The sequence below is a fragment of the Macaca mulatta genome, chromosome 4 (genome assembly GCF_049350105.2).
Source record: "Macaca mulatta isolate MMU2019108-1 chromosome 4, T2T-MMU8v2.0, whole genome shotgun sequence".
NCBI lineage: Eukaryota > Metazoa > Chordata > Mammalia > Primates > Cercopithecidae > Macaca > Macaca mulatta.
Genome location: NC_133409.1, coordinates 88,144,448 through 88,159,066, shown reverse-complemented (window position 1 = coordinate 88,159,066; position 14,619 = coordinate 88,144,448).

The following is a 14,619-nucleotide window of genomic DNA, read 5'->3' as shown; positions in this document are numbered from 1 at the left end:
GTGAAACCATAGGACTATGAAAGTTTTACCAAACTGGGATGAAATTATTTTATAGCTTTGTTAATCTTTCCTGATCAATTCAGCTTTCTACTTTGTTTCCTCCCTTAATTTGGATACTTTGTATTTGCCCAGGACATAAATTTTATATCAAGATTTTAAAATTTTTTATTCATTCACTCAACAAATATTTACTGACCACCTACTATGTACAGTAAGAAAAATGGAAAAATCCCTGCTCACACATATTTTTATTGAGGGAGGGAAAAGATAATAAACAAGATAAATAAGTAAAACACAGGCTATATTAGATGGTCATAAGGAGCAAGAAAAGGAAGGGAGATAGAAAGTGTCAGGTGTGTACGTGCATGCATGTGTGTAATTTTAAATAGGGTAGTCAAGGAAGGCCTCACTGAGGAGGTGACATTGGAAAAAGACTTAAAGGAGTGAATTTGCTGATGTCCAGAGAAAGAATTTTAGGTAGGAGGAAAATCAAGTGCAAATGCAAGTATGTGCCTGGCATATGCAAGGAAAAGCAAAGAGACCAGTATGAGTGGACTGGATAAGGGGGAATGGGGGAGATACATTCAAAGATTCATTAGCAGAGATTTTGCTTTCTTGTATGTTTTTAATATCTAGTGTTGTTTGACTTTTCACTTTTTCTTGATTATAATTAATGAATTTTTTAATGTTTTAAAACACAGTTTTATTTTTAAAAATTGGTTATGTGTTTTTAAAATTTCTCTTTATATTTTGTTTCTTTTCTCTTGTTTTCCATTGACTTTTAAAATTATTTGGCTAACTTCTCAAACTGACTTAATTTACTTTTTTTCCTTTTCTTTTAATAGTGAAATAATTAATTAGAGTTTATATTTTGTTTTTAAAAGAATCGTGATTGAATTATAATTTTTACATTTAGTGTTCTCTTTCTTGTTTTTTTAAATTACTTTGCAAGTTATTTTTAAGTATGAGCTTTTCTGCTTATACAACAATATGTTCATGCTAGAAACAGAAGAAAATCTTCAAAGGAGATGGAAGAAAATAAATCATGAGTTTACTCACATATAAATATATGAATGTATTCATTTATATACATATATAGCATATTTTTACTTAAAATTAAGATAATACTTTATAGTTTCTAAATGGACATATTCCATATTGGGCTGAAAAAGTTTTAAGACATTGTAACTAACTTTTTAATGAGGAAAGGTATTTTTATATTTTGTAGTAGAAATATTAAAGCCATAAAAGAACATGTAGTAAATGTAAATTCCCCCTGCGTCCTGCATTGCCAGAATTCTCCACTTGCCCTAGCTAAAGACCATCACTGTTACTAGTTTGCTATGTGTCTTTGCAGAGACATTCTACCACAAGAAGTAGCATGTTGTTTTCTCTTCTTTGTGGTCAGAATATCTCCTCTGTTTCTTGTGCCACTGGTGGCCATATTTGTGAGCCATTATTTTACTAAATCTAATTCAGTTAGGTTTTAAGTCAATGGAGATTCTATCCAGATTTGGCAGTGGCTGTTGATTCTTGTTTCTAGTATTGATTTTCATTTTGAATTTTTCTGTTTTGCCTTAGGTATTTTACTGATGAATTTGGAAGCCTGAATTGAGGACTAATTTATTCAAAACTCTACTTCTCAGGAGAGTTTTGTATTTTTTCTTCCTTTTATTTGTTTCTCTTTTCTGGTATCAAATCATTTTTCTTTTTAAGTTATATTTTTCTTGTAAGCCACTGTAAGTTCTTTTGGAAAAACATGGGCTTCAAATCAATCTATATATAAACAATATTTTGTTATTGGACTGTAAAAGAATTACTATCCCTAGATGTCCATCATCAAGAAATTGGAAATATAGGCCTGGCGCGGTGGCTCATCCTTGTAATCCCAGCACTTTGGGAGGCTGAGGCGGGTGGATCGCTTGAGGTCAGGATTTCAAGACCAGCTGGCCAACATGGTGGAACTCTGTCTCTATTAAAAATAGAAAATTAGCCGAGTGTGGTGGCATGTGCCTGTAATCCCAGCTACTCAGGAGGCTGGAGCAAAAGAATCACTTGAACCTGGGAGGCAGAGGTTGCAGTGAGCCGAGATCGTGCCACTACACTCCAGTGTGGGTGACAGAGCTAGACTCTGCCTCAAAAAAAAAAAAAAAAAAAAAAAAAAGAGAAATTGGAAAAACAAGCCTTGGTACGAAGAAACGCTGTACTAACTGTTAAAAATGTATTTCAATTGACTTGGAAAGATGTTTGTGAATTTTTTCTGAGTGAGAGAAAGAACAGGTCACATAGTATTCTGCGTATTGACATTTTAGTATAGGACTGTTTATGTCCATCTGTCTATCCCCAGATCCATATATGCCCCTTCTATATATGCCCATATTTATATATGTATATAAACAGGTCTGGAACGGAATTTGCCAAACAGTGATGATCTCTGGGTGGTGTACATCTCGTATGAATTTTGTAATCTCTCATTTATACTTCTGTTGGTTGTTTGAATTTTCCATATATACCTAAGCAAATTTATCAAAAAACTTTTATGTTTCTAAAGGATATATGACAAATTCCTTTAAATAATTATTTTGCCCAGAATGCCACAGTTTAGAACTCAGGCTACTTGTTAACATACAGTTAACATATTTTTTCAAACTTCACCTGTATTTAACTCTAATTTAAAACTAACAAAAGGTAACAACACATTGGCATTTTGAATATTATTCAATAGGCTATGATTTCTGTTTACACAGAATGCACAGTACTTTGAAACCAATTTTATTTGTTGCTTTTGATGATGAACGGACAATTTTATCCTAATTTCTTGTCAGTTGGTATTTTGGAAACATTTCTAAACAAAGCCCCCTGAGGAACATGGAAATCATGCTTTCCTGTTTTGGTTATGTCATATCTTTAAAAACTATCAAGTAGAGTCTCTAAATAAGCTTTGCAATTTGTTCATGATGCACATGTTTGCTCTGCAGTTTCAGGAACAGGAGTATCAGAAAGCTTCTGTGTAGAAGCTGGTTATTGAATATCCAGGCTCAGTTTACCAGGACCTTTATTTCATTACAAGAACTCTTCTATAATGATAAGCTACTTGTAACATCAAAGCACAAGAGACATTATCTCTTCCTCCCCATAGCCCATGATCTAAAAGCTTTTCTTTTTTATCTTTATTTGAAAGAAAAAACATGCTTTTCAAAAAAGCCTCAGCAGATTGTGGACATGGTGTAAGTAGGCTCTGGGCATAGTCTATTTTTTTTTTTTTTCCCTTTGTCCGTGTGTTTTGTCTTATGTTTCAGTGTTATACTTTTTGAGCTTTTTTGGGGGGAACAAGATAAAGGAATTCTGTTTTAAACTAATTGTGAGGAGGAAAATGCATTCTAACTGGTGTGTGTGTATATATGCACACATATGCACACTTATATATGTTATATGTATATAACATAATTTTTTCAAATAATCTGGAGATCTGAAAAATGCGTCACTTTTCAAAACAAAATTACTTGTTGAGTCTCTTAGAAAATAAGTGAAGCAGCAGGGCGTGGTGGCTCATGCCTGTAACCCCAGCAGTTTTGGAGGCTGAGGTTGGTGGATCATGTGAAGTCAGGAGTTCGAGACCAGCCTTACCAGCATGGTGAAACCCCATCTCTACTAAAAATACAAAAAAGTTAGCCAGGCGTGGTGGTGCATCCCCGTAGTCCCAGCTACTCGGGAGGCTGAGGCAGGAGAATCGCTTGAACCTGGGTGACGGAGGTGGTCTCAGTGAGCCCAGATTGCACCACTGCACTCCACCCTGCACTACAGAGCAAGACTCTGTCTCAAAAAGAAAAAGAAAAGAGAAGCATTTTCTTAGAGTTTTTTTTAGACTTTAGGGAAAGTTTTAGGACTCTAAAATTTGAATAGATGTATCTAAAAATGAATATTAGAATCAAATTGAACACTTATAATAGAGCTAGAAGCGCCTGAATGGTGAAGTGGAATGTCAGTGTAGCCACCCGCTTTTGATTCTCTATCAAATACAGGATACTGGGAGCAAAACAAAGATGAATATAATACACAGATGAAACCCAGGAAAATGAAACCTTTCTAAAGAAATTATCCAAATGTTTGCTTTTCATTTGACCTGAGTTGTACCTCTCAATATCATATATGTAGGGATTTTGGCTAATCATGTTATTTCTTTTTGCATGGGGACACACAATCATTAGCTGTTTGTAAATGCTTTTGATGATAATTTCACATGGTTGCATGAGAAAAAAATGTTAACGTTCTATCTTGGACTATGTGAATGCCTCTAATTTGTCAAGTGAAAAATTACAAACACCAATATTTACTTTGTTTATAATCACTAGAAATAGAGAGAAATAAATTAATGGAAAAGATTTTTTGGTGATTAGAGGAGCAGACATGAAGTAAATCTGGTTCTTGAAATTATACTCGTTTGCTTGTTAAGTAAAATATTGAATGTCAGTTAGAAGGGTAATACTGACATTCAGTATTTCACTTAACAAGCAAAAGCATATGATTTCAAGAACCAGGTTACTTCACTTCTGCTGGAATGTTCCCAAACATTCCAGATTGTTCTGACATGAGGTCACCATCATGGTTAGTCAGCAGGGTGAGATGCTGGTGTCGTGAGGGTGGACTAAGGTTTCATAATTCATTCAGAAAGACATTTGGATGACCAGGCTATACCACACCGGGTCTCTCCTCCCAAGCAAGAATAATGAAGTTTCTTGTATTTTCTTATCTATCTGGTGCTCATTCTTGTATTTGTCCACTTAAAAATATTTATTTGCTCTCCCAGCATGTGCCAGACCCTATGCTGTATATGCAATAAAATGAGACTAAGACCCCTACCATTAAATAGCTTACAATATTTCAGAGAAGACAGTCATAGAAGCAGTTATGAAACAATAAATCAATTAAGGAATGCAATGAGAACACAGTAAATCAAACAGAATGCTATAAGAAAAGGGCACATGTATTACTTTCCTGTAGGTACTAGGGTTGGCTTCTCAGAGGAGCTAAAGTCTGGCATTTGACAGGAAGAGAAGTTGGGCAAAGCCAGTCTTGACAGAGGAATGGCATGTTTAAAAGCACTGAAGTATTCAGGTTACCATGCAAAGGTGAACATGGAGGAAGGGTATGAGATGAGACTGCCCAGATAGACGCCACTTCCCACATGCGAAGTTTTGGAGTTAGAATGTTACATTATAGCTAAAGATGTACATATATTCAAATTATATCAAAGTTACAATTCAAAGATTGGTAACATGTGAACAATAATCAGATTTGCAATTTTGAGTGACCAACCAGATAGCATTGTGTTGATCTGGAATGATGTGACACTGGAAATAAGGAAATCCTTTAGGCAGTGCTTTGGAAGTACAGCTTAACTATTTGTGAATTACTCCTTCTAAATTTCTGCCTTTTGCTCATATACTCCTGGTAGATACAGGATAGATATAGATTTTAGTAAGAGGGAAAATTGTGAAAAAATGCACTCATTGAAACAACTTGTTACTGTGCTGTCTCATGAAAGTCTTACAGGAGGCCAAAGTTTGCTTAACTGTATAAACATGAAGCAGGAAGTCTTTCATAAAATATTTTAAATTTGAGTGAAATGTATGCAAATGCATCAATATAATTCAAAGAAGAAGGTTTTAAATGCTGGATAATAAATTCAAACCACCTGCTAATATTGGAATACAGATATGAATCTCCTGGCTCAAAACCAAAGAGTGCTTAAAGGAGAAGGTGACAATTATATATTGAAGAAGAGAATTGCTTCAATAGGTATTTGACTGTATGGAAAAGGATAAGCAAAGATATTGGAGACATTTGGTAACTGAATAGTTTGGATGATCTCAGTGTGTATGGGGAAGTATTTGATTCTGGACTCCGGAATCACATGGGCAATTTTTATGATATTTGAATGTGTCACCAAAGATGACAGTTTTTTTTTTAATGTATATATAGACAATGTGGAAACACTGAAAGTTTTTAAGGGAAGAATTGACTAGTTCAAAGTTATAGAGTAGGAAGACAGCTGTGACAGCAATGTGTGGGGAAATTGTATGTAGGAGATATTGGAAGCAAGAGAATGTTAGAATATTGCAATAATCTCAGCAAGAAAAATGAAATGTTGAACATAAATTTTCCTGACATAAGCTGACTGAAATGCCAGCTACTAGATTAATAGAAAGGTTTAGTATGGCAAATGTAAGTGTCTCTTTTCAGGTACTCTGTTTCCACCACAGAGAGTAGACATTAAAACCATATGTGTATGGGTGACCTGACAACAGTTTGCTCAAAATTTTACCTTCAACCAATCTTCACTGCATCAATTTTTTAAAAAGAAAGCTATTATATCAAATGAATACTTTTCTCAGTGGTTCAGTGAGCTTGGGTTGTAGTTAGTAAAGTCTAAGGTCTAAGCTTATAGCACCTGACAATACAAAATACTTATACATAATTTCTGTGATGATTTTTGGTTAAAATTTGTTTAACTCCACTTGTTTTCTCAGCCAGTGCTGTGTCATTTTGTAGAAAGAACATTTAACCCAGTGGTCCACCGAGGCCTTCTGCCATGGACCTGCTGTGTTATTATACTTTCATGTATATACACACACACACACACACACACACAACATACACATATATACATGCAGAAATGGGGTCCAGTTTCATTCATTCACAATGGCAATAATATGGTCAGGAGGGGACACTTGGTAGATATATAGGACAAAGGGATATTTATGTTCTGAATTTTTCTGTTTCCTTTGGTTTACCGTGTTTTCAATTCACAAGTTGCTTGAGCATTGCACAAATTGGTAGAATCTGATTTTATTAATAAAGCTGAATCTAATTGCCAGAAATTCAGGTTGTGGTATGCTACTTACTAGGCTTCTCATGTGGAACCAATGCTAAAAAACAATTACATATGCACACTATAGTCCATATTTTAATAGATCTTCACTGAGACCTACTATGAGCCCCAGAGGCCAGCTCAGTCATAATTTTTGAGCTGCAACTCCTTTAAAGACACTGTACATGTCTTTACTAAAAGTTAATGACAAAAAATAAGCAATTCTCAAAGGTAAGTAAAAACAGTCAAAAATAAGTTATTTCATTTCAAAATAGGTCCCTATTGGCTTTTTCTTCTTTTCTATATAAACTTTTTGTGCAGATTTTGTAAAATCTTTTTATTCTTCTGAATATCACATTTTGTACATCTGTATATTGACTAGTATTGTCTTAGCTTTTTAGAAGTGAGTTTTAAATAAATGTATAATAAACCTAATCAGTACAGAAAGCTTTTTGCAGATATCTAAAAGCTAATAATTTAATCATGTGATCTTCTGTCACTCCAGTTTCTACATGTATAAACAAATACAGCAATATCTTATAATTATTATGTTTTAATATCATGAAAGATTCTCATACAGCTTAATACTTTAATATCTGATGATGCAAACTTAGCTTGTAAAGGATTTGTGCATCTTGCAACAAAGTTCAAATGACTAAATTACTCTGTGTACTTACAAATGACACATGATGGTACATTCACCTCTTTACTGATGTTAGTTGATACATTAGTCAGATCTCTAGATTGTGAGAAAATTTTGATGAAGTATTGCCTGGAGTAAATTTTAATTTGTGCAGAAAAAAATTGAATGTATGCTATTTTGCATCAAAGTGCAAGTGTGAGTAAATTATGTATGGTGAGTTCTCATTGCTGAAAACTTCTTGCAAATGAAGAATATTTTTATTTGTGTCTTACTAATATACCAATGTTTGGTTAGTTACATTTACTCCTGTTTGCTACAGGTAAAATGGATGGAACATCAGACACCTCATTATAGAGACAAGTAAGCTCCAATTCCAAAGTTGGTTGACAGAACAAGTCATGGTGAGTATTGTAATTTTAGTGCTACTGTATATCTGCAAGCTGTCTGTGGGTAAAATGCTTACTAAGCACTGCATTGGGGCTGTCAGAATGCTCATGGGTTGGTAATTAAATAAAGACAGTGCTATGGTTTTGTGGAGCTAAGCCAATATTTGTGCACTCTAGAATAATCTCTTCTAGGAAGCTTTTACTTTGGAATTTAAGTTTTGGAGGAAGTACATTTTACTTTCATTGAGTAAACTTTCACTAAAAGCACACTTTCTAGGGCCTTTACTGAAAACATTCATTTCTGTTTTTCTGTGATAAGTCAATGCTCAATTCACCTAGCAAAGAAGTCAATTGTCAGCAGTGCTGGCCTTTACAGTTAGTTTTTCCCTCTCTCAAGTTGTATCGTCAATTACTATTTTTAAAACACTCAACAAAAGATTTGAAAGTAAATAGAAAGACCTAAAATAGAGCTGCCGGAAAAAGTATATTTATTTGCCAGATGTGGTGGCTCATGTCTATAATCCCAGCACTTTGGAAGGCTGAGGCAGGAGGATAGCTTGAGCCCAGGAGTTTGAGATCGACCTGGAAAACACACGGAGACCTTGTTTCTATTAAAAAATAAATAAAATAAATGGCCAAGTGTGGTTGTGTGAGCCTATGATCCCAGCTACTTGGGAGGCTGAAGTGGGAGAACTGCTTGATCCCAAGAGGGACTGCAGTGAGCCGCGATTGTGCCACTGCACTCCAGCCTGGAAGACAGAACAAGACCCTGTCTCACACCCCCCCAAAATGGTATTTATTTAATTCTTACCACTTTTTACTTTCCCTCTGGAATTTAGTGCCCTAGTTTAAATATGAATTGCTTGTATACTTCAGTAGGAAATTAATAATTTTTCCTTTATACTTGTTATAGATGTTCATTTTGATAGGTATAGGATGTGTCATATAAAAGCATACTGTATAGCAGCACTAGAGCCTGCAAACTATGACCCAGAAATCAAAGGCCAAATTCTGCCTGCACCTGTTTTTTAAATGAAGTTTTATCAGAATACAGCTCATTTATTTATAGTTGCTTTTCTGCCACGATGGCAGAGTTTAATAGTTTGACAGAGATTGTAAAGACCTGCAAAGTCTAAATTTTTTACCATCTAGCCCTTTACAGAAAAAAATTTGTTGACCACTGGACTAGCACATGAAAACTTGTAAAGGAATACGCGTTTTTTTATTTGTTTTTGTACGGTTTAATAACAAGAAAGAATACAAAAAGTATCATTTCAAATGAATTTTATTTTCTTTAACAGTGAGGAAAATTTGTGTTATTGCTTTACATTTTTTAAAAACCTTAATAATATCCTGTAGTAGCAGTTTGTGCTTGGATGCAAATCTGTGTACACTGTTAGGTGGATAGTTAGTAAGTTTGTGTATCTTTAAAGGAAAATGTTTTCTAACACATGCTGTGAGATTGGCATAAAAAGGAAACAGAATAGAGTTCAGGTGAGTCAGTGAAGTGGCTTCTAACCATGCAGCTATTATACGCCTGAAAACTGCATGCACTGAGGTTAGTCTGCAAGCCCTTACTAGCTTGTTCTTGGCAAGGTTTCCAAACCTCTAACTGTATTATGGCTGTGGATTCATTATCTGTAGCAGACTATTCCCCATGACTGTCTCATAGATAGTTCCTGGGCCAACTTATATTTTTTTAATCTGTCACATTTACTTTCCTAAAAAAAGTAAAAGAAACTTGTTAGGAAATTAAAAGTGTTTATGTGCTGTTATTTAAAATTTTTTTTTTGGTGTCTTCATTTAGTTGTGAAGTAGCTGTGTATGCACATTTATGGTTAAAAAAGCTGGTATGACTGTGAGGTAATATACTACTTTCCAAAGTATAGCTTTTCTCTAAAACATCTAGCAGAAGGATAATAGGTAATGATGCAATGGTTAACATTACCGTTTTCAAAAATTGAAAAGGAATCATCACTTGGAGCCAGTTTGGCATTTTCCTATAAGACATCCTATTTAGAGCTCTGCATCTCTACTATGCAGTTCTGTGAATTTGAATCCAACAGAGAAGATGTAGCTTTCATACAATTTTCTTCAGTTATAAGAACCATAATCGTTCCAATGGGACGCTGTAAGCCTGGGTCACTTAAATCATTTCTGAAGACAGCAGGTGCTCTTCAGGGACGTGCAAGATGAGGAAAGCACTTGTTGTTGATTGTGTCTCAGCATCACCTACATAGACTTAGTGCAGGTTGACATGTTCAGGAATCAGTTATGGAGAAGGATATGAAAACTTTACACTAAGAAAATGAGCTGGAACCTAACAACGAAGAAAAATTTCCCGAAAAGTTAAGCAGTTTAGGTTCACAAAATTATTTAGATACTCTCTCGAAGATAGTCCTAAGAATATAACTGAATGGAACACAAAAATGAAGATATAAGTATTTACGCTGAAATCTACTTCTCTGAAATAATTACTCCCTTTTGAGTTAAACAAAACATGGGGATTTTCTGAGAGGATCCTTTATAATGTTAACTTACATCAAATCTTGACAGGAAGTAATTCCTTCTATCCTTCTTATCTGTTGTAAGATGTAACGCAAGATATAACATTCCCAGTCTTCTGTATTCCAATGATATGTGGAAGAATTGTGAGGATATAGAGAAGAGGTCAAAATTTGTGACATTGGGACAAATATAGCCTTCTAATATTTTATTGACTACAAATGTATTTTCATAAACTGGAAATTTTATTTAAAAATTTAGATTCCCAAATTACATTGAAAATCTGAAATATTTTGATATCTGTTTTGTCTTTAAAATATTTTTTAAACATAAAAGTTGTACATGCTGTTGGTTAAAAAAAAAAAATCATATAGTACAGAACACCATAAGGGAATGTTCTTGATCCCAGTTTCATTTTCCCATTTTATTAAGTATTCTTCCATAAATGTAGATGAACATACATGTGAAATATACAATTGGATCATGATAACCATATTTTTGTATGCATAGATATTTTTCATTCCTTATTTTAATAATTCCCTTCGATTTTATTAACTTGTATTACTTGAATTGCTTTATGCTTTCTTTTATTCCATTTGATTGTTATTGCTTTAGTATTTTGAAATTACATTATTTGATAAAACTTCCTTTTCTCCTCTCCTACTTGATTTTGTATTATATACATTTCAAATGCTGTCCCTATGATCTTGGCAGTGTGTTCCTGCAGTGGTAGAGGGCGTTGGGCTTCAAGCACCAAGGGCAGGTTGGGGCTTTCCAGCCACCTCTGTGAATACCATGGTATTCTTGGATAGTGGGAATCTGTCCTTCCTTTATGGGGTCATCCAAAAGTTTTATTCTGGCATTTTTTCTGAAAACTCACAGGTAATAGTCATTTTTGGAGAAATAATGGTCTTTTCTTGACAAAAGACTAAATACGTTTAGCTAGATTGACATCATTTGAGCCCTTTTCTGACCACTTACGGAGTGAAAGTGGAGAGTCAAGTCTAGAATTCAGGTCTTCTAACCTCTAGTCTGAATTTTTTTTTTTTTTTTTTTTTTTTTTTACTGGTGTATTGAGTTCAAGGAATTTAGAAGCTGATTAAGCAGAAGGATGTGACCATGAGGTGGCAGTAGTACACAACAAGCATTACTTGGGTGGTGCTTTGGTGGTTTTGTAAATGGGGGAGGTCCCTTATTGCAGGATGACTTCCCAAAGGCACTAATTAGAGGGCCACCAATCTGAAGGAGAGGGAGGCAAAAGGAACTCCTGGGAAGAGGAGGTTTGGAGAAGGAGGCGCCAGTCTAGAGGATGTTGCTCAGCAGCATGATGGAGAGACTCTGGGTGGGAAAGCTTTTAAGGGCAGCAGAAGCTTGGGGTCTATTAAGACCCAGGGTTTACCTTATCTATGGTTAGCAGATGTTAGGTGCAGTTTAGTGGGGTTGTGCAAAGCAGGCAGGCTCTTAATGGCCAAAAATCTACTTATTTGGACTACATTTGAAACAAATGGATGGGTAAAAATGTGGATTTGTTGCCAGTGGGCTTTGGAGCTAGTGGTTCCACCCTCCTGTGAAGAAGTAAACACTGTAGGACCAATGTGCACAATCTTACATAACAACTAGACCTCACTGGTTTTGTTTGTGTAAGTGTGTTTTGTCATTATAACATACTCCATGTCTAGAGAAAATATATGCATACATGCTTGTACATACACATACGTACAAATATGTGTAGAATATAGACACAAATAATGAATAGCATGTACATACCATCTAGATTTGTTAAACTTATAATTTTGTCATAATTGCTCCAAGTTTTTTAAAGGACTACATTACTAGAGTTGAATTCCTCTATTCCCCTTCCTGGAACGATTCTCTTCCCTGCCTTCTTCAGAGGCCTTCCCATGTGTGCTTAGATTCGTATCCTAAATATGTATCATTTTAAACGGATGTATAAAATTGTTTGGGGATGATTTAAAACTTTATATAAATGATATCATACTGTACATAGCCTTCTGCACTTTGCTTACAATTTTTGAATTGATTGAAATTTATTCAGTTCATATCTGTAGATCACATTTATTTACTGTTGCTGCTAAATAATATTTTACTGTGTGAATATAAAATGATTTAAATGATTTCATATTAATGTCCATTTAATTTGTTTCCAGCTTTTCATTTTTGCAAATGATGCTGTAGAGAACATTTCTGAACACGTCTTCTTATGCAAATGCTTCTATTTGGCTAGTTCACCAAGAGATTCTGGAAGTAAATCAGCAAATAATTCCCAGATAACCTATTGGCACAGGTCTAAAGTTATATCAAAATTAGATATAATTCCTATTATTGATAAATTTATACTCTTAGTTTATGTTTTGTGTACACTTACAAATAAGAATTTTTCTACTATTTGGTAGTGTTTATCTCACCTGTCATCTTACTAAGTTTATGTGCATTTCTAAGACAGATCTGTCATTAATGTCATTGCTTGATTATTTTCTCCAATACTTGGTTTTGGTAATCCCCCAAGATGCAAAGCAGATGTGACTGTCTGAATTACAGTTTTGTCTTTAGGAAAACATTGTGTTAAAAAGCTTCCCTGAATTCCTAGTGCTGTCACTTACTCAGTTAATGATTTATTAGATACATCAGAGCAATTAGAAAAATGAGATTTTTAAAAAATGTTTTCCACTACAGCTCAAGTAATTTAAATCACTCTTCTAAGAGATGTATGTTGGGAGAAGTCGTAAGTGGCAGGCACGTGACATAGTAAGGATAATGATCAGTGTAAGCAGATAACTTCTAATGGGAAATATATATATAGCTTTGGAATTGTATTCCAAATCACTTGTTTTTCCAGCATTTATTGTATGCAACAAACACATAGAAAGTGGTTAGCTGAAACAGGTAGTTTGGAAATATTTTAACATTTTTATCTAAACAAATGACAGATTTTTTTTTTAAATGAAAAATGCTAAGTATAATAAAAGTGTATATTTATGCTCTCGGCAGCCAAATGTGCTTTTTAATGGAATTTAAATAAATGGAATTTTTATGACAAAAAAAGCAACAGTAAAAGCAGTGATTATGTTTTTCATAGTTCATTTGCCTTCTTTGCCCTGCAGACCTTGTGTGGAGGAAAATGAGATCCCGAGTGAAGTCTACAATGTCATTGACTCTGAAGAAGGACTCAGAGACCCATTGGTGTTTAATGACCCTTACTGGCCTATGCAATGGAAACTGGTATGATCTTCAGAAATAGATGGTTCTTTGGCAATGTTAAGAAATATTATTTTTGTCATGTTTTAATGCAGCAGACAGGCACTTTTATGCACTGCCTGCTTTTATCTATTGGTTTTGCAGAGAGAGACTTAGCAAACTTTTGATGAAATATTACTGCCGTCTTATTAATGAACGCTAATCCTTTTAATTTGATTACATCCTTAGGGTTTGATTTAATCTATAAAAGACACCAGTAAAAACCCCAAGATATTTAAATTTGGTGTGTGTAAACAGACTCATTACATAGAAATGTTGTTGCCATTCAGGCTTGAAGTTTTTGTTCTTGCATAACTTAGAATATATTCTATATCACATCAATACTGAAAGAAATTGTCTTTATGGATTAAGTGGATGTTAGAACATTGCCCAACAGACTTTTTTTCATAATGCTTATTTTGTTGGACTCTTTAGTATCACATTGCCCTCTCATTTATATAAGACTGTAATAATGAAAAGGTTTGAGAAAAGCACCCTGAATTTTGAGTGCATGTAAGTTAAAAAAATGATGTACATACCATGGAAAATTTTAATAGGAAATATTTAAAATGTGAAGATAACTTGGTGATAATATTGGAGAGAAATTAAAACCTCATTATATGCATACTTAGTTCTTCATAGGTCTGCAGATTATATTGTGTTGTAAATGGTCCAGTGTTGCAAAATGAGAAAAAGGTTAGATGAATTTTATCATTTTAAGGGCCGTGATGAGATAAAACATGGGAAGCTGTTGTGGGGCTCTTTTTATGTTGATCATTGGCAGTTACCAAGCTGACTCTCTGACATGACCTGAAAACCAATGTTGAAAAAATGTCCAGTTCCATTTTCTGTAGCTTCAACTTATCTTTAAAAAATGAAATGATTTAGAACATTTTAAGATACTTATTTGGCTAAATTTAACATTTCAAACAAATAAAAAATTCAAGCAGAAAATAATT